The following is a 24,412-nucleotide window of genomic DNA, read 5'->3' on the forward strand; positions in this document are numbered from 1 at the left end:
AAACTTTCATATTTTCAGCCTATAGCACATTCTGGAGTAATGAGTTCTCTAAATTTACTGTTTGGGGTAAAATAACTTCTCAATTTGTGTTGTTCAGATGCAAGCAATATAAATGTTATTCAAACTGATTTAAAAAATAGAAGACAACTTATTGTATAAGGACAATTTACTGACTCATATAAACGCAAAATCAGAATTTGTTCTAGTTAGGCATGGCTGCTTCTAGGGGCTCAATGTCATACTAGCGGTGCGTATGTCCCTAACTCTTTTGGACAAGCAAGATGGCCACAAACAATCCCAGTTATACATTCAACCTGTTTGCCCGCCACATCAAAAATATAGTCTTTGCTTATAGCTCTGGAAAGAAAGTTCTGGTAAGGACTCTGATTACCCCTGCTATCATCACATATCATCTCTATTTAAGCACAGTGGCAAGGGAAAATATTTGGGTAGACCTATCACTGTGACAGAAAAATAGAGATGAAGAGGCAAGTTAGCCTCACCCAAATCTCAAGGTATTGATTCTCTACAGAATAGAAGACTTGTACCAGAAAGTGTATGAACTGCTGGACACACACACACACACACACACACACACACACACACACATACCCTGCATGCCTTTGGCTGCGTGTAACAAAATACAAAAAAGCTCAAAGGGGCTTAAACAATTAAGATCCTTAATTATCTGACCTAACCTAAAATCTGGCTGGAGAAAATTCCAGGATGGTGCAATGTCTCTTTTTTTCTGCTGGGTCATCCTCAGTCTCCCTGCAAGTCACAGGATGGCTGGGGCAGCTCTAAGCATTATACCTCACAAGGCAGTGTTACAAGCAAGAAAGAAAGGGCTAAAGAGATCTTCCATACACACCGTCTTTCCCTAGCTGACCATTCTTTTCTCTCATTGGCAGGAACTGTCACAAACCCATCCCGGCTCAATCTTTGGAAAGGAAAATGGGATAACTGGCTTAATGCACCACATTTGTCCCTAGAGCTAGGCAGCCTCTCCCCGACTTTTAGGAAGAAAAAAAGTAAAATAGCCTTTGGTAGGTCACTAATAATGTTTGCCATTAGATCATACTTCTTATTTGATTCCTTCCACCTGTTTAAAATTTTTGTAGTGTTTCTCATGCTGAGGTTATTTTAGATTGCTTTTTTATTTTGAATCATAACATTTCAGATTCAAATGAACTTAGGTCATTTAGTTGAGGGCTTTTCAATGTTTTTTATTCTAGACTTGTAACCCATCAAACAGATGCAAATAAATGGGAGAGTTTATAAATGAGCTGGTGAAGTGAGGGGCCCGGGAAAAGAAGGTGAGGCCCCACTAGCTAGTGGCCCTGAGGCACTTCTGGAAAGCTAGAGACCTTCAGAATGCAATTTTAAAACCTCATCTCTCAGAACTGAGGTTCTGAGAGGTGAAATGATTTGAACTTGTTCTTCCATGGGTTACTAAGATTGTAGTCTAGATTTCTTGATTCTCTAATCTCTTTATATCTTTTACATCTTTATAATTCTGTAATGTATTTTTCTTCAAATTCTGCTTTGTATGCACACACTAAAAAAAAGTTCTTAAAAATAAATCTTGATGTAGAAGCTCTTACATTATTTCAGCAGTGTGTTATGATCTTTCTTTAACTCCACTCTTGATATACAGTGTTCCTGAGCTACACACGCAGTATTTCTGGTATAACTACACAGTGATTTATTCTGTTGTAGGCAGAACAGGACAGTGGCTAAGCAACCAAATGTTAAACATGATACCACTTGTGTTCCAATCTTGCCTCTAACAGCCTCAGTTTTCTCATTTGTTAAGTTAGGGTAATTATAAAAATACCTACTTCACTGGGTTGAAGTCCATATGTAATGCTATTTACATAGCCCAGCACATAGTAACTGCTATGTGTTTTCTGCTATTTTCTCATGTATTTTTCCCCCCAAAATTCTTCTTGGCTATCAAAGATCCTGCAAATCTCTGGGAGTTTCCCTCTCAGAGATAAAGGGCCAGTAATGCCTAAATCCAGAGCCTTCTCTCTTATATTTAGACTCATTTCCACGAATGAATTTCCTTCACTTTACTTTCTCCCCCTTATATATATTTGGTGTGTGGTTTGCAACTTTACACTTCATGGAAACTAAGGGTAAATGATCAGACTCATACTATTAGAGTAGAAAGGGGTCCCAGGATCAAGTCTCTCACTATTAAGGAAGGGGCAGTTTAGAGAATTTAGGTCACTTGTCAGTCACCAATGCTCCAAAGTTCCCTGTTCAGATCTCACAATTCCAATATACTCTTATAACTTGGGGCCCCATCATCCCTACTCCCAAACCCTGACAAATATCTTCATGTATTTGTCTGAATAGCTAAGATAAGAAAAGTAAAAAGGGAGTGGTTGTTCTAAATTATCTAAATATCTGAAGATACAGCTAAGTAATTATGTAATCTTGTGTATACATGACAAAATTTTCACTTGCCCCCTTCACCAAGGACGACTTCGGAGGAGAGAATCTCCTCATAAGGTTCAACAGAAGTAAATATAATGAGAATTTTATGTAAATGTTAACTGAATATTTTATTATAGTTATTTAATTTAAAAAATCCATTGCTTCCTCTGATGTTGAATACATAAATTTATAATTATTAACATAAAAGAATCAGTACACACGTAAATATCTATTCTAGTAGAGTATGGACGAACCCCTTCCCCCGTGAGCATTGGTGGTTCAGTGGTAGAATTCTCGCCTGCCACGCGGGAGGCCCGGGTTCGATTCCCGGCCAATGCAACAAATGATATTTTTCTCCCTTACCCCATTTTTACCACACATCTCAGAACCCCAAAAGAAGTTCAATTAAAACGTAGAAACATTGATTTTATGCAAATGAAGAAGGACAAATCAACGATAATTTCCCGTTTCACTTTTTCTTCGAGCAGTCGAAACTGCCGATTCCCTGACATTTGCCGTATTTTTCGGGCCTTTCTTTTAGACGTTTTGGGGGGGGGGCCCTAGAGTATATGAGCAAAAAGTAATGGACCATATAAGTGTTCTGAGATTTAAAAGACTACCCTGGCTGCCTGGAGATGCCGGGGATTGAACCCGGGACCTCACACATGCGAAGCGCGCGCTCTACCACTGAGCTACATCCCCCAGCCGAGAAAAGTTTTTCTGGTATAGGTATTCATTCAGTCCAGCGCTAGTCCAATTGCTATAGTTAAATTTTAAGACTTTATTTTGGTGAGCGCTTCTGCGACACCCCGCTTCTACCCTTCCTACACCGCCTTAAACTGCTTCTAGGGTGTATCGGAACTCCATGCAGTCAGCGGGGTGGGCCGCAAATTTGACCAGCTCTCGAGCACTCCTGCCGGACGCCTGGAGCTCGACCAGGGATCCGGTACCCCGCGCCCTGCCAGAGGGGCGGGACGTCGGCGCGCTGAGCGCCCGCCAGAGCTCGACTCCTCTGCGCGCTGACTGCGCAGGCGGCCCGGAACCCAGAGGTGTGGGGCGGAGCGTTCAGCCCGCCGCTTTGCTGCGGGGTGGAGCCCCGCCTACGACGCCGACTGAGGGGCCAGCAGGCGGGCAGAGCCACGGACGCTGCCCAGGGACCGCAAGAGACTTGCTCCTGAAGCAGAGCGGTGGGGACCTTCTTTGCTCACCCAAAACCCTTTGGATTTACCTGTACACCACCACGCCCCCCCCCCCCCCCCGCCCCGTCTCAGGAAAACGACGTGTTCACGCCAAATCCCCATAAGCTGGGTTTTGTAGGGATTACAGCCAACTCTTGGAGGTAAAAATGACTTCACAACGTGTTCTTTGCGTGGGGCCCAAACTGAAAGAAACTGACACCGATACCCTCTTTGTAGCTTAATCTTGTACAAATGATAAAGTCGAGGCGAAGTACCTGCTCAAGATGCACTCTGCTCGCTGTTTGATATTTACACCTTGGGCCCATCTGACCATGTTGTGATAGGAATGTAAGTCACTTAACAGCTACTTTATTGTCCTCTGAACCCTTCCTAACTAACCGCACCTAACTTAATGCACCAGCCCCAAATGAAGAAATGTACCTCGAGTCCTGTTTCCTTGGAAATTGCCTCTCCAGTTGTTTGAGTGTTGGGTCATATGATGAGCTAACTTACATTATAATGAAATGATGTGTTTGACCCTTCCCAGTGCAGTTTAAACTGATACCACCCCAGGGAAGTGAAGGCTGACAGAGAGAAGCCTCAGACACCCTGATGGGAAAGAGCAGGGGAGAGATTTGGTGTCAGGGGAGCTGGGCTACCTTCACTTCCAGCCGACCTGTAAGGCTGACCCAGCAAGCAAACGGTGAGGGCCTAGAATTTCCACCGCTTTCCGTTGCAGCAGAGCACCCCTCGTAAATGGAATAGTCAGCAGGCCAAAAGCCAGAGCAGAAAAGCAGAAGTTTCAAAATAACTCTGGGTAAACCACAAGTTTCATAATCAAGTCCTAGATGAAAAATAAATGTTACTGTTTGCTTACAGTAATTTCAACAAATAATGGCTCATAATCAGATTTTGTTTTTAATGAGAACAAGCCACATACTGATCTAATACAGCTATAATACAGAATGTTAAAAAAAAAAAAAAAAAAAGCCACGTCAGTGGACAGTCATTAAGGAGCTCTACTCCAAACCAAAACATTTCCAAACCAACCCCTGCTTTCCATCCAGAGGCACTAGAACATGAACACCTTCAGCTGACTCTGAGTCGGGAAACAGAGACAGAACCATTTTTCATCAACCAGCGTTTTCACCAGTGCAAATTACAACTGCAGTATTCAGTTAATTGTAAAGGAAGCGCGTTTGCCTTTGGTGACCTCATCTTTGACATCCTCTTTAGGATCCCTTCCTCACATTATGGCTTATTTCTCCATCACCTGAGGCACTTCTTTTCTGGGACTTTGTTCTCAGGCAAGAACCTTTGTTCTTAAGGTTCAGAGCTAAGCCTAGAGAAGGCTTCTTTTAAATTGTTCACTCCTCCTACCAGTCCAGGGCCTAACTTGGTGCATTTGATAAAGAAAATGAAGCCAAGCTCTAAAACCAACAGAGAATGTGAAATCGATTTACTGGTCTGGCATAACCCAAGAGAAAGACGGCTTTTTCAGCCATTGTGGTCGATGGGAAAGGTGAAAGAGAAGGCACATTTTTGGATTAGGGAATACTTCTTGGATCCCATCTATTCTATATGCAAATAAAACTGCCCCAGCTCTGCTTGCAGATGAAGAGAGGCTGACCAAGTGTCCAAAATTATGAAGTATTAAAAAGTTCAGTTCTATCTTCCACCCTCAGCACATCTCTCTTGGTTGGGGACAAATTTCCCCAATTCTCAGTCTCTGTCTCTGTCACACACATCGTGCACACGTGCATATGCACGCACACACACACACACACACACACACACACACCATTCACAACGATTGATCTTACTTTGAGGCAGGTAACTTTTATCTCTGGTACTGCTTCCACATTTCCTTTCACGTTCTTGCTTCAGTTCATGGCAATCTTCGTCTAGCAGGTATACAGCATCTTTCCCTCTAAGCTGGCAACGAGTTAAGATGTTTATTCCCAGTTCAAGCAGCAGTTCTTACTCCTGTCTGCACATTAGAATTACTGAGAGGGCCTTTGAAAAATGCTGATACTTGCTTGAGCCCCCTCCCAAGCCAATTAAGTCACAATCGCTAGTCACAATCGCTAGGAGTGGGTCACAGCATCAGTATCTTTTTTTTTTTTTTTTTTTTTGCGGTACGCGGACCTCTCACTGTTGTGGCCTCTCCCGTTGCGGAGCACAGGCTCAGCGGCTATAGCTCAGGGGCCTAGCCGCTCCGTGGCTTGTGGGATCTTCGCGGACCAGGGCACGAACCCATGTCCCCTGCCTCGGCAAGCGGACGCTCAACCACTGCGCCACCACGGAAGCCCATGCATCGGTATGTTTTTAAACTCCCCGGTTACCCCGGTGTGCAGCTAAGCCCGAGAGCCACTGCTTGAGGGCTATTTTCATGATAACAGCAGATGTCTAGTGATGATTGTTAACTGACCTCATTGTGTTAGTCATTTCACAAAATATACATATATCAAACCATGTTGTGCACCTTAAACTAATACAATATGTTAATTATGTTGCAATAAAACTGGGGGAAAAAAACCCCAAGAGATGTCTATCACCAGTCCAGTGGTTCTCAAATGTGGCTGCACAGGAAGCACCCAGCAAGCTTTAAAAAAATTCTGATGCTTGAATCCCATCCCTAAATATACTTATTTAATTGGTCTGAGGGTGGTCTGCACATAGGAGTTTTTAAAGGCTTCCCAGGTGACTGTAATATGCAGCCAAGGTAGAGAACCTAGCGTTCCAGTAGGTACTTTCTCAAGCTCTTCACCTAGTTATGTGAGCACCCAAGCCTACCAAAATTCTGACAATGGAGGACTCACTGCCCAGGGCCCTGCACATTGGGAAATTAGCATTGCTAGAGGATGAAAGAAGCTAACGCATTCCAACTTCTCCCTATTTTCCTTCATATAAAATAAAACTGGTGGAGGCAGGTGTTCACGTGCTGAAAACAAACATTTCTTAGCTTCACATATCCTGTCTCCTCTACCCCATCCCCACATTACATTAATGGGTTCCTCCAGTGAGCTGTCCCTGCTGACTTGCTGGCCGTTAGAAGGGCTCAAAATGAGACTAGGAAAGGATGGGAGCAGGGCAATCAGCACTTGACACCTGGGAATGCCCTGTGCTTGTGACTTCCTGGATGAAAAAGGACTGAATTGCTTTACTCAACACTTAAAGGTACAGGCAGCTCTTTGAAATACATTATTTTGCTCCTCAGGGTCATAACTATTAGTAATTCTTCATCACCACAGTTAATTATTAATAACAACCCAAGGGCCAGAAAAGCTACTGGTTACATTTAATTCAAAGAAAGTTAATAAACATGACTCCTTTCACTAGTACCCCAAAGTGAAAAATTATAGTGATCATAATTTGACGTATTTATTGAACAGTGTTAGAGTCTACTTGGAAAGATGCAAATTCTATAATTTAGATTCTGGTTACAAATAGATGGAAACAGAAGGAGGTACATATTTAAGATGACATTGAAGAGAGAAAAGATATTACAAAAAGCCCATACTTCTGGAAACTATCAATGGTCCGTTTAAGAAAGAGTGTTGTAAGGCTGCAAGGAGAAATAAAAAAAATCTATCTGTATGGGGTATGAAAGATTTTTCCCAATGTAGATTATCTGCTCAATGACAGGAGTCTCTGTAGTCTTATACTGGCCCATTCACAAAAGCGGGAAATAGGATCTATTTTCTCTTGTGTGGGTCTCTGACTGAGGTCTTATTTTACCAACTAGCTAGCCCCCTTGAGATTAGGTATTGTATTTTATTCTATTCCCCATAGCACCAAGCACTCACTGAGTTCTACTGAGGCATGTAATACATCCTGGCTTTACAATTTCAAGTGGGAAATTGGCTAAAAGGGTGTTTAAGGGTAAATGGACATAAAGGATTCTATTGCAGCGATGAAGATATTCTAAAAGATATTCTAAAACTGGATTATGGTGATGGTTGCACAACTCAGTAAAATTACCCAAAATTACTTAATTCGATAGTTAAAATGGGTGAGTTTTATGGTGTGTAAATTACCCTTCAATAAAGCTTCAAAAGAGGGGGATGTAAGGGAATGGAATGTGTTAACAATGGAATAGGATTAATGTGACAGTGAGAAGTTACACATGCAGATTGCACAACTGATCTGAAAAAGAAAACAAAATGATGCACAAAAGAGGAAAAGTGGAGAATGAATGATTTCCTGTGAATGTAGAAAGAAGCAAACAGTGGTTACATAGATAGGGAAACTACTGTTTCCAATAACTGTTACAAGAATAGGGAATGAAGAGCATTTAGATAAATGTGTGGAACTTCAGAAAAAATTCCATTGCTCTGCAAATATAGATGTATATATTGCATAAATACAATAATAATATATAACATATAATACATATATGTGTTAAGGGCTCTGTACATATTTGTTAATGTAAAACATCTCTGATATTAATTCAGTAACTATTGATTGACTTACGGAAATAGCGATTACAGGAGAAGGAGGTGTCCAAGATGATTCCCAGTATTCTGACTTAAACAATTACGTGCACCGTAGTGTCATTCAATGAAACAGAAAACACTGGAGGGAGAGGGAGCTTTATAGGTGGTTATTAATTCCATTTTTATTCTGTTCAATTTAGGGTGCATTGATCTCTCCAAATGGAGATCTTAAGTAGATACTTAGATGATGAATTTGGAGACAAGAAGAGAGGTTTGGTGTTGAAATATATATTTGAGAAGCACTGGTATAGAGAAAACAAAGTCATGGATTGGATGAGACTATTTAGGGAAAGAACAGGGAGTGAGACAAGAAGGGACTGAGGGTTTAGCATGGAGGAACTCTAATACTTAAAGACTGAGAAAGGAGAATGAAAAGGAACAGCCAGGGAGACAGAAGGAAAACCAGAGTAAGATTTCAGGGATCCCAACTGGAAAAGAACGTTTCAACAGGGAGATAAGTTTAAAAACACTACCACCTGAGAAATCAGGTAAAATTTCGATGATTTAAAATGTCCCTTGGATTTAGTGACATGGAAGTCATTGTTTAATTTTAATAATGGTTATTTCACCACAAAATCAAATGTTAATTCTTCTAATATATGCCATGCAATTCAGTTATTCTCTCTGGGAAGTTTTTCTATCTTTCTTCTAGTGGAAGCTCTTTCATGCTCTCTACCTTTTAATACCTACCTTAAAGAAACAATTTCTTTGGAAGCAAATTCATCTGGAAATTAGTGAGATCCAAGGAATCAAGAAAGGACAAGAGACACAACTACCTTTAATCACAGGAGAATTTGCAAATAGGAAAGATTCTTCTTTTTTAATTTTCTTGTCTTAAAAAAGGTCACATGTATTCATTTTACTCATTCATCTATTCAGTGAAGATCTGTTGATCACCTACCACATGCTAGGCACTGTGCTTGGAACTGGGGATAAAAAAGTGACAAAGTTAGTCCTGCCCCCAGCCTGACTGTACTTAGGGGTAAGCGAGGAAGCAGTGAATATAAAGAAAGCATTGATAGTACAGTAAAGGCTATGGTAGAAGGAACTAAGAATTCCATGTGAACACCCAAGAGGAACACATAATCCAGACTAGGGGATCAGGGAAGGTTTCTGTGGAGACTTGAAGTATGAGTAGCAGTTAGCCTACTGAGGATGAATAGGGATAAGGATGAAGAAGAGCAAACTATGCAGCAAGAACAGAATATGCAATGACCTCGAAGCCAAGAAGATCATAAACCTCTCAGGAGTAAAATATATGTAGTGGGGTGTGTGTGCTGTGTTGTGGAATATGACAAGGAAGAGAGGAAGCTGGAAAGTAGACAAGGTCCAGTTTATGCAGGGTCTTGTAAATATCGTAAAAGCATATAGAGCTGCGAGAAACCATGCAGAGTTCTACAGAGGAAAAGAACGTGAGATTTTATTTTTAGAAAAAGCATTCTGGCTGAAATTTATAGAACATATGGAAGTAGGTCCCAACAGGAAGCAAGGAGACCACTGGAAGCTTCCTTCTGGCATCAAGCAAAGAAATGATGGGCTCAGGCAAGAGATGATGATTTAGAGGTGCACTATCAAATATGGTAGCCACTAGCAACGCATGTCTACTGAAATATGGCTAATCCAAATCGAGAAGGTAAAATATCTCATTAGTAGCTTTTTTTCATGATGACTACATGTTGAAATGATAATATTTTAATATACTGGATTAAATAAAATATATCGTTAAAATTAATTTCTCTTTCTTTTTACTTATCGTTAATAGAAATGTTTTAATTTTACACATGTGGCTCACATTATAGTTCTATTGGACCACACGGATTTAGAGACTTTGCATGGAAATGGAGGAGAAGAAAATTGAATGAATAAAGAGATATTCAGGAAATGGGTTTGGCAGAGCTTTTGTATCAATTGGATATGGGGGATAAGGAAAAGAAAGGAGTAAATGATTCCAAAGCTTCTGACTTGAGCAACTAAATGAAAGAATGGTAGATTGAAGAGGGTCCAGGGATAAGAAACGTTTTTTGTTTTGTTTTTAATTTAAGGGAGAAGAAGATTCAATATGTTTGAATAAAAATATGGAGTCAGAAGAGAGGGAGACAACAAAGATATGTGAAGAATATCTTTGGCTTCCCTGGTGGCACAGTGGTTGAGAGTCTGCCTGCCGATGCAAGGGACACAGGTTCGTGACCCAGTCCGGGAAGATCCCATATGCTGCGGAGCGGCTGGGTCCGCGAGCCATGGCCGCTGAGCCTGCGCGTCCGGAGCCTGTGCTCCGCAATGGGAGAGGCCACAACAGTGAGAGGCCCGCGTAAAGAATATCTTAAAAGTCTCCCTTAAAGAAGACACGTCTACCTTCTTGAAGCAAGAGAAAAGTGTGAACAGATGGGTTCTGGCATATAGTTTATTGTATAGTTTTGGAGGTAGTAAATTTAAGACATTTCCATGAAAAAAGCTTCTATTTCCTTTGCAAAGAAGAGAGTCCATCGACATGGCCTTATTAGACAAGTTATTGTGTGTAAAGGGTTGATGAAAATGGAAAAAGTCTAAAGGAGCTGGAAGGATTTCCAGGCAGCACTGAAACCCAGATGAGGTTAAAGAGAGAAACGTGGAGAGCCAGTGGTCAGCAGTAGGCACAGAGAAAGGGGAATGCCAGATTGCCTGGGTAGAGATTCTGAAGGTGCCCATGGTGAAAGGACAATGGGGCCAGGAATTTGGGAATCGACAAGAGTACAACTGAAGAGATGAACATACAATCTAAGATTTTCCTAAACAGTAATAAAGAGAGGAATGGGTTGACCAGATGCTTGAAGAATTCCTTGAGGTCAAATGAGAGAGCTGTGGTCAGTGGGATCTTTGGAACAAATATTTCAAAGATGGGGACGTTCAGGGTGATGACATCGCCATGGGAATGGGTATCTAAGGTAGAGTGGAGGTGGTTAATAAAGATGAGATGATCAAGGAACTGAAAGGCTTGAGATATTCACAGGGACATTAATTCACCTCAGGAAGATGGTGGGGTCTGGGTGGAGCAGGCCATGAGCCCAATGCATGTCTTTAAGGAATGGAGACAGGGAGGGGTGGGGATTGGTGAGAGGAGAGAAGTAGATTTATAGTAATTATCCAATACATGTTCGTCTCTTTTAACAGTTCACCTACAAATTGATAATTCTATTTTGTAATTTCACATTAGAATAATATTCCATTCTTTCCACAAACATATGGAAACACCATATATCTACTTCCTCTCTCTCTCTCTCTCAACATACACACACATTCACAGATGCTCCCCACTGCTGATGTACATTAATCCAGTTTTTTAGACAAAACTGTTACAGAAATTGGGGGTAAATGTGTTAAGTTGTGCATTTTCTTTTTGTGATACAGATAGAAAAAATGATGTACAGTTTCTTAGCATCATTAATAATAGAAACTTCATAAATGTGCTCAAACAATAGCTTCTAAAGGTTAGAGGCAGGCCATGCTGGTATATGCTGAGGAAGCATCTTTAGACAGATTTTTATAGTGAAAAGAATGCTGAACTAGGAGTCAGAAGACCTGGTATCCAAGCAGATTGTCAGTTATCAGTTAGGTGTTCGGGGCAAAACATTTACCCTTGCTGAATCTCCACCTTCTCATCTGTAGAAGACAGGTGGCTTTTACAGCTTCTGCAACTCAATAGGGTTTTTGTGAGGATTCAGTAAGAAAATGTACTGAAAATTCCTTTGTGGCCTGATAAATACTCATATAAGTTATCTGAGAGGACTCCTGACCTAGTTCCAGTAAAAATTTATCATAGTTCCTACAGTACTGATAATATTCACATTCATAATGGGGAATTATGAATTGAATCAAATTCATGATTGCTGAAGGATGGCTATACTACTTGTTTACTGATTATTGATTATTCTGAACTTTTGTGGGATTTCTTTTCTTCTTTAGAGGAAGTACCAAAATGTAGCACCTCTTTTAGATTTCCCTAAAAGTGTGGACCTTGGGTCATCTCATTGGAGTCACCTGAAATGTTTGTTTAAAACACGGTTGCCTGGACTCAGCATCTAGAGATTCAGTCCTTTGGGCTAAGACTCAAGAACTGTATCCAGGTGTGACGCTACACACTATAAAAATTTTATAACAACTTTGTTGAGATATAATTCTCCCACTTATGGCGTACAATTCACTGGTTTTTGGTATAGTCACAAAGTTGTGCAACCATCACGATAAAATTCGAAGCCTACTGGGTTAGTTAAAAGTTTCATGGAGATGGCTGCTCTGTGGTCCAGGTATAAAGAACCCTCCCCCACCCCCAAGGATAAAGACAGATAAAAGACAGAATCATCGCACACCATCAGACCTGTATGCTTTCTGAGCACTGGTGCCCTCTGCTAAACAAATGTTCTGCATTTTAAAAAAGGGTTAGGAGACAGTACAGAGAGAATGCCATTGCTGCATGGCCAAGTTGCTGAGCCTGTGGATCAGAAAGCGTTCGCAAGGGGAAAGAATCACGATTAGGCTAAGGTTCCTCAGCTCCTTTTAAGGAGAGCTCTCTGATCTAAAGGTCTTTTTCTCTTAAGGATTCAGGATCAATGCAACTTCCTAGTATCTTTTGACAGGGCATGTCTTTAACAGCTTATTGACATTTTCAGTTTGTCAGCTTCTAGAACTCCATTGTTGACTCAGTTCCATTTCTGTTTAATTAGAGGGGACAGACTTTTAAACAAAAACACTACGCTAACAAAAACGGTAACCTAAATGGTAAAGTGTGAGCCAGAAACACCCATGACTTTACAAGGAGTCACAACTCTATTTAGGCTGATGTCTTAAGAATTTTGCAAAGTACTTTTCTTACTCTATGGGGAGAAAAATGTTCTGGAGAAGCATACTGGGAAAGCTAGGTAAGTTTCTTTTCTGGTTTTTGCAGAGAGGGCTTCTTATTTAGTTTTCAGTGTGGTAAATTTCTTGAGCATCATATTCACTTCTGAGTATTATATATACATACACACATATACATGTATACGTATATGTATACACACGTATATGTATACACGTATACGTATATGTATACACATGTATACGTATACATGTATACGTATATGTATACACACGTATATGTATACGTATACACACGTATACATATGTATGTATGTGTGGGTATGTCTGATACAAATACACACACACCCCTAGGCGTCTCTTCTCTTCGGTTAGAACTGATAGTCACTCTAGGGAGGTCATATCAACAACATCTGAATTTGATTACGAGGCTTAAAAACAACACCAACAAATCCCCACAAACTCTTATAGAGGGTTTAGACCAAACCTTCCTTTTCATAGATGAGAAAACTAAGGGTCCGACGGTAACTTTGAATTCAAATACACTTTCCTGTTTCCTTGGAGTAGGTAGTCATACCTCTAGAGGAAGTTTTCTTGAATTAAAGTTAAGGACTCAATGAAATGTGATTTTCAGGGTAAACTCTAAGAGCTGTAATGAAGTAAGCCCTAGTCTCAGTTAATAGCCAAGTGTTCTGTTTTCAAGATTACGACATTAAAAAAAAAAAAAAGATTACGACATTAAAATGAAAGAGTGGAAGTTATGTTTTAAAATTGGGTGTTTTCCTCTGCTGTATGCAAAGACTGTCAATTCAGTATAAAGTTCAGCTCAAACTATGCTAATGGTTTCCGAATTCCAGAGACCTCTCTGGAAACATTGTTCCCTCTCTGGGAACAGCTGGTGATGTGTGGCAATAACCCATCTTAGTTTAAAGCATGGGTCCCCACATTACCCTTGTTTATACGTCTTGAAGCAGCCCCTAGTTCCAGGAAATACTTTGTCATCATGCACTTGACAATTTTTGGTTGCCATCAACCACGTCACAAACTTAACACTCAGTTTTCCCAGTCAGTCTTTCCAGGGACCTAACTCACCTCTGTCTGTTTGGGTTTCCATGCTGACATTTAGAAAAACAACAGACACTCGACTCATAAAGCCCTTTCTCTATATTCATGCTAATTTTAATATTGACTTTCTCCTAAAAGCTCCAAAATATTTTAAGGATTTTTTCTCTTTTTTTTTTTTTTTTTTACAAGATTCAGCTTCCAGCTTGTATTTTTTAAGTGCTTCCAAATTTTTTCTTAACATATGTTGCACAAAGTCTGTCCTATTAACAGAACCACTCCTCTTCCAAATAGTATAAAAATCCAAAGATTTAGCCTTTCAGCGAGCATTTCTAGGTTGTACCATTAATTTGAGCTTTGTCTTTAGCTCAAATCAATTTGTTTAAATTAGGTTCTCCCAAGTCTCTTATCTATGATCATCAAAGATTTGGAGTTCAAATCCATTTCTGGAACACCACTTTGGTGTTTTATCTGGATGGGGACACATTTCTTTGTACTCATGAGGTCAGTGAAAGATTTTTAAAAAATGAACACAGCAGGATAACATTTGCTTCTAACATTTTTGAGCAGCTCTCCTTTGCTTCCTCTTTTCACTCAGAAAACTATGTAAAATCATAGGATTTGATAATGATGTGTAACAAAGTAAGAATTTTAGAGAGGCATTATTGTGTGTGATTAAGCACTTTGATGCTGGAACCAGATTGTCTGGGATTGAGTCTTAGTTCTCTTACTTCCTACATTAACAACCTTGAGACAATTGCTATCCTTCCTGTGCCTCAGTTTCTAAACAGGAATAACAAAATCTAAGTGGAGATTGAGTAGTAAATATATGCAAAGCACTTAGAACTGGACCTGCCACATAGAAGTAATAAATGTTAGATATTTCTACATAACTGAATTAAATAGAATAAAATTCATAGATTAGTTACCAGGAACACAGGAACCATAGCGTTTGGAGGCTATACACACAAGATCCCTGGGATACCTAAACAGGAAAATTCTGGGAGGAATTTGATAGAAGTTCCTTACTTTTTACTTATGGCTTTGAATTTTTACTTTATTGTTTTATTTATTTATTGCCTTGAGGAATATTAATTATTTCCTTGGATTTCAACTTGCATCATAAAGAAATAATCCTTTGGGAAGAGGTATTTAAGGACTCCTCTATGGCTGTTACTGTGATCATATTCCAGTTTGATATCCATTTCATGATAGGGTTGGGATCTGAATGAAACCTTTTCCAAATGATTTTGACGAATCAGAGCCATCATGATCTTGGAATTCTTCTGTAACAAAGGCACCAGAAAAAACTGGAGAAGTCTGCAGGGCAGAGAGGGCAGGAGGGTTGCTTTCTCCCACCCATTAGGAAGGTCATTCATAAACACTAACCAGATCTCCCATAGACTTGTGGCAAGGCTAGAAGCTGAAACAAATACTTAGAGTGTAATTTAGGAAGATTAATTCTTAGATGAAGGCAATGATCCAGCTGTTACATAGAAGTTTCTGCTTATAAGCTTACTTGACCATTGTTGAAATACTCAAGCTATTCACAAGACTTCACTTGTTCATTAAAGGAATAGTCAGAGACCATGATTTAAGAATTCTCCATTGGAGAATGGAGATTAAATAGATTTAACTCTTCAATGGGAATAAAATATAGTACAATTTACTATACAGGTATATATGCCTGTGAATATGAAGAGAATAGTGACGTTCTTAAAAATTAGGTGCCTAAATAATGATGGAGACTCATTTGGGATATATGAATTCAAATTCCATATGTCCTATGCCCAGGAATTCAGCAATTTTTCATTGGCTCTCTTCTGTCATTCTCCAGCCCTGCCATCTAGGTAAACCTCACCTTCCTGAGCAGGTTCCAGGACTTTCATTTGCTTCTCATCTCCTTCAACACTTGCATTATATCAGGCTGTTCACTCAACTGTGTACAGCTTTACAACAGTATCCTAACCCTCCACTCAGCCTCTCAAGATGTCATCAGATATGCTGTTGGCAGTTCCATGGGTGGCATGGGCCATGGACCTCCCAAAGGCAAACATCCTATGTACGTTCAGCTACAACCCGTGCCTCCAGATAGGTTTACAACTAAAGCCAGAGGGCGGACTAGCTGTTCTGGGAGGCCCAGAGGACTATGCAGTGGTAGGAGAAAGGCCATTGTGACTCCTGGCTTAAATATACGCTCTGGTATAAATGCACAACTTGCACCTCACCCGCACTCTGCATCTTTCAACCTAATTGTTGGGCTTGACCCTGCAAATATAGAAATGGATGAGACCTGACCCTATCTTTAAGGACTGTATAGCCCATGAAATTGACACTCTGAGACAACAGGGTTAGAAAGAAACAAAACAGCACTTGTAATTTGAATAGAGAATGTCTCCAAAGTGCAAAAAAAAAAAAAAGTGAAAAATTGAAATGACAATTAAATCAGCTGAAGTAGTTTTTTTGCCTATAAAATGACCAAGTCAGACTGTAACAACAACCACTCTGTAATAAAAGCTAAAGCTTCACATATATGTCAGCTCCTACAGAAAGGGTAAACACTAGCCTTTGTGGCTTTGACATTCTGAAATAAGGAGGGTTAAAGTAGTTATATAGATTTACAGAGATTTTAAAGTAAGAAATTTCCAGATAATTAAGTGATTCAGCTTTTTACTGGTCTTTAATTTATAATCCCACTTGTGACTCCATGGAAAGGCTGATTTAAAAATTAAGACAGCTTTTAATTAGGACAGATCATTAAGCAGGACCATCTGTATTTGATTCAAGGAATCCTTGATTACAACATTGTTACATATTTTACCCTAATCTCAGAAATGTGTCAATATGTATGTTAAAGCAACTTTCACTGTTTATTACTTTTAGACTATCAATAGCATATAACCCAAAATTGTCTAAATTTATGATTTTAATAACTAAGAAAAAAGAGTCTCAGAAGCACCTAGGCAGGCTGTACAGAAAGGAAAAGCCATCTTTACACCTGTACAATAACACCTTCCCAAGACGATGGAGAAACATCTGAAGAGATTTAAAGAAAAAAATAACTAAACTATTTACACCTGGACAAGCTGTCTTTCGGGCATCAGGGAACAAGGAAGAAATTCTTAGGTGTGCATTGTCTCAGAAAATAAGGTACCGTGCAGTTATAATCTGGAGAACTCAGAGATGATTCAAAATTAAGATTTCAAAAATGCAGAAGTAGTGATATGAAAGAACTTGCATAGTTTTTCTTACATAGTGTGGCCTTCTTTCATTAATCCCATTGAAAATGTGACATCAGATCAGTTCTGCAGACTTGGAACAATCTTAATCTTCAGTGCTTCCCTAATCTGTTCTTTCCTCTTTTTTCTTTCTCTTTTCCAATTACTTGAACATGAATGTTTATTTGCAAATCTGTACCTCTCAATTTATAATGAACCTCTCTCCGTGTTTAGTGACAACCTAAAATAATACCTGTTGTTCTCCAGTTTTATCACTTGTTTAAAAATGATAAACAACTTCTGGTTAATGATTATACTTGTTTATCTCTGATCCTTCCAAAATATCTCACTAAAATAAACATAAAGGAATAAAAAAGGTAAAAACTCACAGGAGGAAAAATAATGTGAGAAGAAATGAGTGAAAAAAGGAGGTCAACAAATTTGAAAGAAGGAAAGCAGATGGATGACTGCTGAGAAGGCTTAGGAATACACCAGGTACCTAAAAAGATGGGAATAGTGGCTGGAATTGAAAATGGAAAGAACAGCCATTAGCCTCTCATATCTTCATGCCACACTACCCAGTGACACAGCTACCCACACACATGACCACCCCATCTAGGGAGCTATCACCCTCCCAGGCAGGTTCCCGGTTTACGGATGGATCTCCTTCTATATTTGGCAAGAACCAGAGATTCATTTTCCAGAAGAATTAAACTATGGGGAACCCACACTGAGACAAAAGAGAATGGGAAGTGAGCCCCTGCAAAAATAGAAAACAGGGGGAATATATGAAATTCCTGTAAAATATCAAGACATCTCAGTTCTGTTCCCTGTTCTGTACCTAGAAGAGATCATCAGACAGGAAATTGGAATGTGTGGTAGGCAGAATAGTGACCCCCCCCAAGATGGTCCTAATCCCCCAAACCTGTGAATATGTTATGTTTCATGGCTAAGGGGAATTAAGGTTGCAGATGGAATGATGGTTGCTAATCAGCTGACCTTAAAGTAAGAAGATTATCCTGGATTATTTGAGTAGCCCAAATTAGTCAGAGTGTCTTTTAAATATGGAAGATGGAGATAGAAAAGTAAAAGTCAGGGTCAGAGTTATAAGATATGAGAAAGACGTGACCAGCCATTGCTGGTTTTGAACATGGAAGGAGGCCATGAGGAAAGAAATGTGGTCAGCTGCTAGAAAGTGGAAAAGGCGAGAAAACCAATTCTCCTGTAGACCTTCTAGAAAGAAAAATAGCCTTGATTTTAGCCTATAAGACCTGTTTTAGAATTCTGAACTACAGAACTATCAAATAAATTTGTGTTGGTTTAAGTCATTGTGGCAATTTACTACGGCAGTCATAGAAAATTAACACAAAGGATCTGGCCCAAATAAAAGGCCAACAATACTGACATTTGGGCAGCTAGGTCCCTCTCCTTTTACCCTGCAGCAGTGAAGCCTCAAATCGGCCACATCCCTCTCATTTCACATCGCCTCACTCGCATACACATGCACAGAGCCTCCAATTAGCCTACAGAGCTTCCATCTAGAACCTAAGAGACAGCCCACTATCCCCAGGAACGTGAATGCCACCTCCAAAATACAAAATAGGAATACATATTTTTAAAAGATAAAATTGAATGCAGAAGAAACAGAGATGTGGAGGACAGAAAAACTGTGCTTAAAATGTATAATTAATATAATCAGAAAACTAAGTGACATATTGTGTCCATAAATCAAGAAGAATATGTTATTGAAGAAAAAGAAGTAGAGAGGAAGAAAAGAATAAAAGTTCACAGAAATTAAAAAGCATGTCAGCAGAATTTTTAAAAATTAGTAGAGTGTTTAGGACATAAAGTTCGGGAAGTCAGCCAGAGAAAATAATATAAAAGGCAAAAAGATGAGCTACAGGAGAGGAAAAATAAGAAAATCAAGCATGCCAATACAGGAGGTACAAAATCAGAACAGTAAGAATTTGAAAGAGAGAGAGGCAAATTGATAAAAAGAAATGATCAAAGAACTAATATAAGAAAATATCCTGTTACTGAAGAACATGTTTCTGCAGAGTTCTTGGTACAATGAATAGAAAAAGACAGACATCAAAGCTCACAATAAGATTTTAGAACACCTGAGACAGAGGTAAGAACTTCCAGAGAGAAAGCGGAGACCACATTCAAGGAAGGGTAACTGCAAACCCAGGATGCCAGAAGAGTGGAGAAATGCCTTTATTGCACCGAGAGAAAATGTTTAGTCTTGAATTACCTACCCACCCCAACTATCAATTGAATGTGAATGAATAAAAATTTGTCAGACAAGCAAGCTCTCAAAAAATGGCCTTCCAGTGCATGATTTGCTCTACTAAATGAAGGAGTACAGTGAAAGAGGGAAAAATCTTTAGAAAATAGTCAACACAGGGTAGTGAGGGGAATCCCAGGACAACAGCTATGTTGAGGACCTGGAAAGCAGTTAGTCTGTGTCCCTGGAACAGGAGGACAGTTGGGATGAGGTGATAGCACAAAAAAAGTAAGCAAGCCAGCAAGCAAGAGGAACTTGACATGTTTGACTCTATTGATATGTTTTTCATTTCAGTGGGAGAGTTTAATTTTTAAAAGTTAATATTAAAAATTTGGGGGGGTTAAGTAATGTTAGATGTATAGAAAATAAAGAAAACTTATAATAACAACAACCAAGTCAGACAGTAATTAGCTCTGGAAGGCAAAGTTATAGAAGAAAGGAAGTATCATCATAATAAATTACATACTCATCTATAAACAATATTTATATGGACACAGCAACACAAACAATTTATGTTTATTTAACCAAAAATTGTGATATAATATTTGGAGGATGAGAGGAGGAGTGGAAGATTGCTAAGTACTCATATTCTAGAGTTGAGAGGTAGCAGTTAAAGTTTAAAATCAGTAACTATAAATGGCACTAAAAGCATTAGGACACATGCCAGTACAGTCTCTAGAAGATACAGCAAAAAGAACTGAAAGTGGTTATCTCTGGGACGATGGACTAGAAGTGGATCCACTAGGAGAGGTGGAGCAGAGGACTTCTGTGTTTGTATTTATCTTTTAAAATTATGTGCATATACTACTTTGATTTTAAAAATTAAAATAAAAAATGGCTAAACTATTTACTAAGTTGTGAGCCACACTGAGAGAATTATTACATGTTAAGCCCCTACCCTCCCTTCCATAAAACAGAGCTACCTATAGTAACAGTGGTCACTTTTATTGCTAGGAAGCTTGAGTTATGAGTTTCACATCTTTAAAACTCATATCGATTACGAGTCATTTTTTTTAATTGGGAAAGACTAATAAACCATCCAGTGGTAAATATCATCTGTCATCTAGGACAAATGAGCATTTTTTTGTTAATTATGCTTAAAACATAAGTATAAATACCTTTCCTCAACTATATAAAACAAATATTTGATGCATACTAAAAATGAGAGATGGTATTTCAATGAAATTTCTATTTTTGTCTTACTTTCTGCCATCCATCCTTTCTTTTTATTTTACACTTCTGTATTTTCCCATTTTAAAAACTTGACAAGGGCTTCCCAGGCTTCCCTGGTGGCGCAGTGGTTGAGAGTCCACCTGCCAATGCAGGGGACACGGGTTCGTGCCCCGGTCCGGGAAGATCCCACATGCCACGGAGCGGTTGGGCCCGTGAGCCATGGCCGCTGAGCCTGCACATCCGGAGCCTGTGCTCCGCAACGGGAGAGGCCACAACAGTGAGAGGTCTGCATACCGCAAAAAAATAAATAAATAAATAACTTGACTAGAGACTTCTCTTATAATCAAGAAAGGTATATATTAGCTTAAAACTCAATTTAAAATGACATACAAAATTTGGTATATAACAATATACACACACATAGGAGAAAGACAATGATGATGACGCTAAATTTTAATGATGGTTATCTTCGCTGGTGGCATAAGAGCCTTTTCTCCCTTCTCATTTTCTATATTTTTCAATCTTCAATAACAACAATTTAGTACTTTTAAGTATTAAGTAAATAACATAAATAACATTTAATGCTGGAAGCTTCTTTCATTTTAACCCAAACTACTTTAATGCAGGCAGTAAGGGTATGTATAGGAGGCTGCTGTGTGCAGGTAGCCAATAGCAAGTATATTTAGGAATAAAGCTATGGAAGGGCCTGTGGTAATTCCTCCAACTTCAATTCTCCTCCAGCCCATTGGGTGGCAGCCTTTTGGTTTTGTTGGGATTTACAACATCTCCAGCTTTGGGGACTGGTCCTGGCGCGTTAAATCGATTAGGGTAATCCCATTTCCCTTAGCACCGGCATTGGCTCAGGAACAGATGCATCATGGCTGAGCCAGTCAATGCATGGCATTCTCTGGTCATAGTCACTGGCTCAGGGGTGGTCCAAACTCCTTAGGACTGGAATTTGGCTCCTGGTTTTAGGAACTGCATTCTTTCTCACTGTGTGGATCTCTTACTATGTGCAGCCACATTGAAGAGGTAGCCCAGAGACAAAACCAAAACGGAGAGGAGGGTAGAACAGAAAGAATCATAGAAAATTAGAGCCAGGTCTCTTTAAATAATACCCTATGCCCAAGAAAAGATCTAGACTTTTCACTTACCTGAAACAATAAATCACCTTTATTGTCTAAGCAGGAGTTATCAAACTTTGCAAACTAAAGTATTTTACCCAACAGCATAGGAAGAGAAAATTTTGAGAGTTTCATATATACCAGGCACATTACACATGTTATCTCACTTAATCTGCACAAAACCACTCTGTTACATTTTAAGGTCAGGAAACTAGTGATAGTAATGATAGTAAATTACCCAAGGTCAAAACCCACAATAGTTTTGCTAACTTTGATTTTGCTAAGAACATTGTTTAAAAGTACCATGTTTTATCACAACAATTTCATAAAAGGAAGAACATTCCAGTAAAAAATTAAGATAGCCATGGTCTGAGAACAAAAGACAGTCCTTCTCAAGAAAGGACTGTTGCTATCACGACACAAATATTTTCACTTCAGCAGGTGAAAGCTCCGTCATGGGTGGGTGCTGGGCCAGCTGCATAAAATGTCATGTTCTGATTCAGCAGGACTTAAGGTCTGGAAATGGAGTTTTTCGATAGTCCTCCAGGCAATTCTGATGAGTAGCCATGGTGAAGAACTACTCTTCTGGGAGACATAGGTATACTTCAACTGGAACAGGTCCCTATTGCCTGCTTTCCCCACAAGTCTCTTTCCTGTTCTCCAATCTGCTTCTATTTGCACTTCAGGCTGTACACCTCAGCCTGGCAGATCCACGAATCATGTCTCCTCTGGCCCTCAGTTTCTAATAACTAAACATCATTTCTCTTTCTCTTGTTGCCTCAGAGATTACCTCATTCCATTTTGATAATTGCTTTCTTATCCAAAACTACTCAGGGAAGAAAGGAAGTCTTCTCTATGAGCCGTCAACCACAAGCTCACAGAAAGGAAACAGTGACATGCCTATTCCCAGAGACCTCACACCTCAGGTACTTACCTTGGAAGGTGAACAGCTGTTCAACCTGATCCAAAATAATTTATGATTGCAACCTGCATCAATAATTTTATCTGACTATGTCATATTCTTTGGAGGAATGGGATTATATTGCATTTTGAAAATAAATTTAATGATTCATATGGTCTGATGATAATACAATTCAGGTCACTAAAGAATTGTTCAACAATTGATGCTTTCTCTGTTCTTTTTCCCACAGTTTCCAAGATCAAAGACTTATTGTGTTCATTTCTAGAGCTCAGCTATTGTTCCCTTTCCCTTTCTCTCATTCTCTCTCTAGCCCTTTTTCTCCCTTCTCCCTCCTCTGCACCTTGCCTCTGCTACTGATATTTCTGGCATCTGTCCCTCACTCTGTTAACCTTCCCAAAGTGAGAAGATCTGATTATGTTTGTCTGTCATTACCTAATAAGTTGCATTCCTACTGGGCAGCTTTTGGCTCAGGTACTGATCCCTTGGTCTAATCAATAATGATCACGGTAGAAGGACTGGTTTCATTCTAAACACTCAGCTTCTTTTCTCCGAAGGTTTTAGTAGAGGAAGTGAAGCTGGCAAGTCCTCTGAGGCTCCATAACCCACTGAGTACAGTCTGGCTTAGCAAACACCTGAAAACTTCCCAAGCAAGATTTGGCTAAGAAGAGAAGGAGAGAGCAAGTAATCATGCGTAATGACTGCTCTATCTTTCTTCTTTAAAATGGGGAAATGGAAGTATTGTCTAGATCTTCTCAGCCACATTTGGGGGGGAAGCCCAGACAGGTATTTATTTGCAAATTTAACAACCTCAGAATGAATTCCTGAAGGTGTGAGAACTTGACTCCCTGCTTTCACTTGTCTTCATAGCGTGATGTGACTCCCGTCAACCTCTGCAGTCTCTTCCCTCACTCTTCCACACATACAGAATGCCCAACTCTAATTATTTGCAGTTCTCTGATTGTTCCATACACTTGCAGAAGCAGCTCCCTCTGCCTTTTCAACCTTTCCAAACTTTATTCACCTGGCCAACTTCTACTTGAATTCCAGATTCAACATAAGCATGATCTCCATGAAGTCTCATGAGTGTTCTTGGTAGCTTCTGTGGGAGACACCATTCCTTGCCAACGAAAGGTCATTCCTCTTTTTATTCTTTCAAATGGAGCCCCAGGTTTGTTCAGAAATCAGGCAACAGTCTCTAGTTCTCAGGAAATATGGCTTCAGCAGCTGGTCCAAGGACTGTCATGGGACCAATTTGGAGCCAAGAAGATGTTAAGAGAAGTCTGTTGAAGAGTTTTCTCTCCTTGATGAGAAGACAATGTTCAAGGATATTGCCCACACACCTCCTGCTTCCTGCATTTGTAACATGCTTTTGCTGAGACAAGGGTGCCAGAACACTTTTATGCTGCAGCCATCATTGGACATTGAGGAGAAGGCCAGTGGCATTGCAGAGATAGCAGCCTTAATGTCATTAAGCCACTGAGCGAAAATTTGTTGATGCCACTTCTAGTTGATTTTTTTGTCACTTGCAGCTAAGAGCATTCCTAACTGCTACCTCCTCTGTGCACATATGCAATCACTGAAGTGGCCCCGTCACCGCCTTAGAATCAGTTCTGCCTGAGAGTGAAAACACCTTCGCTCTTAAGGAGTATTATATCAATGATGACAGGAAAGCATCTG

General features: G+C 39.6%; 1 protein-coding gene and 2 non-coding genes across 4 annotated transcripts in view; 1 reads left to right on the top strand and 2 right to left on the bottom strand.

Annotated features, from left to right (window-relative positions):
- The window catches only part of GPD2 (glycerol-3-phosphate dehydrogenase 2), a 201,097-nt gene that overhangs the window by 156,999 nt on the left and 19,686 nt on the right, over positions 1 to 24,412 (bottom strand). The window lies entirely within an intron of this gene.
- Positions 2,714 to 2,784, top strand: TRNAG-GCC (transfer RNA glycine (anticodon GCC)). The gene has a single exon. It is a non-coding gene; the product is annotated as a tRNA-Gly (tRNA).
- On the bottom strand, positions 3,076 to 3,147 carry TRNAA-CGC (transfer RNA alanine (anticodon CGC)). The gene has a single exon. It is a non-coding gene; the product is annotated as a tRNA-Ala (tRNA).

The sequence above is a fragment of the Pseudorca crassidens genome, chromosome 6, assembly GCF_039906515.1.
Source record: "Pseudorca crassidens isolate mPseCra1 chromosome 6, mPseCra1.hap1, whole genome shotgun sequence".
Lineage (NCBI taxonomy): Eukaryota > Metazoa > Chordata > Mammalia > Artiodactyla > Delphinidae > Pseudorca > Pseudorca crassidens.